Source organism: Chinchilla lanigera, unplaced genomic scaffold, assembly GCF_000276665.1.
Source record: "Chinchilla lanigera isolate Chin_1 unplaced genomic scaffold, ChiLan1.0 scaffold00056, whole genome shotgun sequence".
NCBI lineage: Eukaryota > Metazoa > Chordata > Mammalia > Rodentia > Chinchillidae > Chinchilla > Chinchilla lanigera.
The window spans coordinates 6,706,414-6,711,424 of record NW_004955457.1 but is presented as its reverse complement, the minus strand read 5'-3'; the positions used below and the strand labels follow the sequence as shown (position 1 = coordinate 6,711,424).

Genomic DNA, 5,011 nt, shown 5'->3' with positions numbered 1-5,011 from the left:
CTTTTATAAATAAGAACGTGGGGCCATGCCCAATGCACACACCTAACAGCAGAGTAGCTGTGATTTACACTCTGGCATCTACCTTCAGAGTCCTGTTTCTAATGGTGCTTTCATCATGGAGATCAGCTAGGTACCGCTCAGCTAAATTGTGTACACACATATCCGCCCCGCGCATCTATTCCATGGAATTTCTCACATGGCTCTCCGATGATCATGGCAGCAGTTCTGTGAACCGGGAACAATATGAAAGTTCATAGTGAGGTACTGTGTAGCAAAACTGAGTGTACACTAACCAGTGTGAGGACAGCATAAGATATGATAGAGGAACAATATGTATGGTATATTATCATTTATATATGCTCAGATAAATACATACAAAACAGTGATGCATATTTTGTAAATTTTTTTTTGTGTATCAGTAAATTTATTCCAAGTTAACAGTTGGATGTACACAGCAGGCATGTTACCTCCCCCTGCCAAAAAAAAATCAGCATTGTAGTAGAAATACTTAACACTTTAGCCTTGAAACTCAAAGATACTTGATAACCCTCTCAAGATACTTAGTTATGTAATTTGTAATTTATGCTTGCCCAATTAATATTTAAATGTACTTGTATTGCTCATTGAACTTATATATTTCAAACATCTTTGCTGAAATTGTCCAAAAATAACTTTGCAGTAACTTCATCATAGCCACATGTAGCTCCTAGTAATAATTCTTCCTCTTTGCAATCTCCGAACTACTTTCCTGACACACCTTCTACCTCAGGTGAAGAAGCTAAATAGATGGAAGTGTGGATACCTTCTAGTGGAGTTTTGAAGAAAGCCCATGACACCAAATTGAAAAGTAGTTTGACCAGTAGTGGAATGTGTACGTGCCTGCCAAGATTAGTCCCTACAATACCAGGATGTAACACATTGACAGTAACATTGGTGCCTTCTAGGCTGTGGGCTAGTTCTCTAGTAAAAAGAATGTTTGCCAGTTTGCTCTGACTATAACAGAAACTTTTATTATGGCTTTCTTCATTGTTTAAGTCTTCCAAGTTGATGTCTCCATACTTATAAAACTTGGAAGAAATGACTACAATCCTGCTGGGAGCTGTACTTTTGAGAAATCCAAGCAGAAGATTGGTGAGAAGGAAATACCCCAGATGGAGCTGTAATAGATGGAGCTATTGGTAGGTTCACTCTGAATTGCTTCCCAAACCCATCTTTGGTCTTCATATATGGACACTTGAAGACCTCTGTGTTATTGATCAAGACATCCAGCCTTGGCTTCTCCTGCAGCAGCTCTGGCAGAAGGTGCACAACAAGCACAGCAAGGTGAGGTCGAGTTCCTTGTTGACCAGCTGGTCTGGCCCCAACCACATCCTCAGCTTCTGGTCCTCTGAGTTCATGGCACAGCTCATATTTTGTAAATGTTATGGTTTGTATCTGGATGTCCCCCCAAAGCCTCATGCAGTCATGGGGCCAGCTTCTAGAGTTTAAGATTGATTCATGGTCCAATCTTGGGATTATGGATGTGAGTGGGTAGTTTGCATACAATGTAAGACAGGGAAAGAGGCTGCTTGTGGATGCCCTCCCCCCTTTTGCTCTTGCTGCTTTTGCTGTTTTCCACTGCCGTGAACCTCTGCCATGTGCCACTCTGCCTTGGAGCCAGCCAAGTATGGACTGAAACCTGCACAAACTGTGAGGAAAATAAACTTTCCTTCCTTAATTTTGGGTGTCAGGTATTTTATCTCAGCGGTGAGAGAAAAGTAACCAAGACAAACTCTAGTACCAGAGAAGTGCTGTGACTATACCTGACCATGTGGTTCAAGAGCATTTGGAAATGGCTTGTGGGAAGTGTTTAGAAAGGTTTGGAGATGTTGCCTGAAAGAGTAGAGCTGGAATGCTTTTGGCTGTTGTGTATGGGAGATTCTGATCAAAGCTCAGGAGACCAGAAGGCTGATAGAAACCCTGCTAGTAAAGACCAGGTTTGGGAGGTTTCTGCTAGGAAGAAGGACTGCATTGGGTGTTGGACTCCAGATGATGTATGTTATGGCTTGGCAGAAAGTTTGTCTGCATTTTGCTTGTGTCCAGAGACTTTGCCTAAGACTGGGATTAAGGGTGGTGGACTAATTAATCTGGCAGAAGAAAATTCAAGGCAGCCAAATGTTGAGGTAGTGGTGTGGCTGTTATTGGGGGCTTTTAGCCAGATTTATGCTGAGAATCAAGAGCAAAGAGCCCAGCAAGATGACTTAAAATATATGAGTTTGGCTAGGAAAAAAGCTCCAGTAAAGTTGTGGACTGCAATGATGGAGCTGAGGAGATCTCAGGTGCTGAGAAGGAACAAAATTGAAAAGATGGTCTGAGGACATCAAAAGAAGCCACAAATCTCTACCCTTTGCAGCCTCAGAACTGCAAAGGTGAAAGACTTTGCTTTGAGGAAAAAGCAGCAGAGCACCATGTACCAGAATGGCGGGAGTGGCCACACCAGTTTTCAGAATGGCAGCAGCACAGAGAATTTGTTCTTCAGAATTGGATTCAGAGTGCCCAGTGATCTAGGCACTCAACCCCTACAGCCAAGAGACAGGAAGGCCTGGCTACTGCTCCAGCTGGCAGCAGACCTTGGCATTATCCACATGGTGCTGGTTTTAGGTGCATACAGAATGCAAGAGTTCTGAGGTTAAAAAGGCTTCCTCCTTGATTTCCACCTGGGTGGCCAGGCAATGTGCCCCTGAAAGGGCAATATGTGAAGCTGTGAGTGAGAAATCTAAAGTGCAGTGGAGACCTCAGAAGGTTGGAAAAGCCAGGAATGTGGATTGTCTGAGGAAAGCTGCAAGGAAGGAGCAAAGTGGGCCCAAAAGAGGAGCCCTAGGAGCTACAGCCACCATGTGCCAGAGGGGCAGAACCACACAAGCCCTTTGGAGCTCATAGTTTATCACAGATTGCTTCAGATGTTCCACATGGAACTTCAGGACTTAATGTTTGTCCTGCTGGATACTGGACTTGCTTTGGTCCCAGTGCTTTTTTTTTTTTTTTTTTTTTTGTCTTTTTGAGACAGGGTCTCGATATGCAGTTCAGGCTGGCCTTGAGCTCACTTTGTAGCCCAGGCTGGTCTCGAACTCACAACAATCCTCCTGCCTCAGCCTCCCTAGTGCTGGGATTACAGGCGTGCGCCACCACGCCAGACACTGGTCCCAGTGTTTTGTATCCTCCTGTTTGTATCTTTTGGAATGGTAATATTTATCTTCTGCCTTTGAATGTTGGAAGTGTTTAACTTTTCTTTTATACAGGGGCTCATGGCTAAGAGTTTGCCTTACATCTCAGAGGAGACTTGGGACTTGGAATTTTCAATGCTCAAACTGTTAGGACTTTGGCAACTCTTGCAGATGGACAAAATGCCTTTTGCATAAGGGGTTGTACATGAGTCTTTAGGGGGCCAGGAGCAGAAGGTTATGGTTTGTGTCTGGATGTCACCCCAAAGCCTCATGTAGTCATGGGGTGGGCTTCTAGTTTTTGATTGATTCATGGTCCAGTCTTGGGACTATAGATGTGAGTGTTACACCATCCCTGGGGCAGGTAGTTTGCATACAATGTAAGGGAGGGAAAGAGGCTGCTTGCAGCTGCTCCTCCCCGCTTTTGCTCTTGCTGCTTTTGCTCTTGCTGCTTTTGCTGTTTTCCACCACCATGAACTGTTGCCCTCTGCCACATGCCACTCTGCCTTGGAGCCAGCTGAGTATGGACTAGAAATCTCCACAAACTGAGCAAAATGAACCTTTCCTGGGGCTGGGGATTTAGCTCAGTGGCACAGCACTTGCCTGGCAAGCATGAGGTCGTGAGTTTGATTCCCGGTACCAGAAAAAGAATAAAACAAACAAAAAAAACCCAAAAAACAAAAAAATGAACATTTCCTTCCTCAATTTTGGGTGTCAGGAATTTTGTCTCAGCAATGAGAGAAAAGTAACTAAAACAGTATACATGTTCAGATTAAGTATATGTGTGCGTGCATCTCACATAAATATTTGCAAGAGAATTAGAAGTGTGGGCTAGAGACAAAAGGGGATAAATCACTACACAGGTCAGCCTGCATTTTCTTCCTCACTCAGTCTCTTGTGTTAGTTGCAAATTGTGGTAATAGATGGAGCTATTGGTAGGTTTAAGTATGACAACAGCCATAAGATGTGGGCATCTACTTAAGGTTAGGAAAGCTAGGGGATGGCCCTTAGCAAAATCAAATTGAAACTTGACTGTGGATGGTCTCTCCGTTGTGTTTGTTGCCACAAACACTGTTGTAGTTAAATCACCTGATAGATGATTTATTCTCTTGCTTTCCTGTCAACAGCCAGGAAGTTTCCCTTTGTCTTCTATTCACAAGGAAGCTTTGTGTCCCTAGGGAATGGACTTTTTGGTGGCTGTACTATGAGTAGACTCTTCAGCTTGGGTAGCCCTGAAGCAGCGAGATGGAAGGAGGCCAGATGTGGATTTTTTTCTTGGCAATGCACTGAGAGTTAGGTTTCATTTCCTCAAAACTTCAATTCTCTGAGAAGAAACATTGAACAGCTATGCAGTCCACTTATTTTCCTGTCTCAAGCTTCAGCTTATTTTGTCATTTACCAGAACACATCCATATCCTTTTTCCTGTTTTGTTTTTGTCTTTTCTCTGTGTTATTCTTTAAAATTTTAATGTCCCTGTGATTTTAGGCAACTCATTGTATCTATTTAAGTCTAATTTTGCCACTGTAAAATAGAGGCAGTAATAACCTTTACTTGTAAAAATGTAAGCACTGAATTTAGAAAATATATAAGGAAGCAGAAGGCTTAACAGTTTTGAGAATGAAAATGTCAACTCTTTCCTCTTTTTCTATTAACAGATTGGTCAAGTCCTTTTTAATGAAGTAATGATTAGATTGAAATTCTACATATGAGTGGCAGTGGTAGAAGAGTTTTAAATGTGTGTGTGTGAGGGAGAGGAAGAAAGAGAGAGAGAGAGACAGACAGACAGACAGAGACAGAGAGACAGAGAATA

The 5,011-nt window shown here is 42.8% G+C and overlaps 1 pseudogene; it reads right to left on the bottom strand.

The window, feature by feature from the left end:
* Window positions 1-638: 638 nt before the first annotated feature.
* LOC102026190 lies at window positions 639-1,397 on the bottom strand (annotated as a pseudogene).
* Window positions 1,398-5,011: the final 3,614 nt, after the last annotated feature.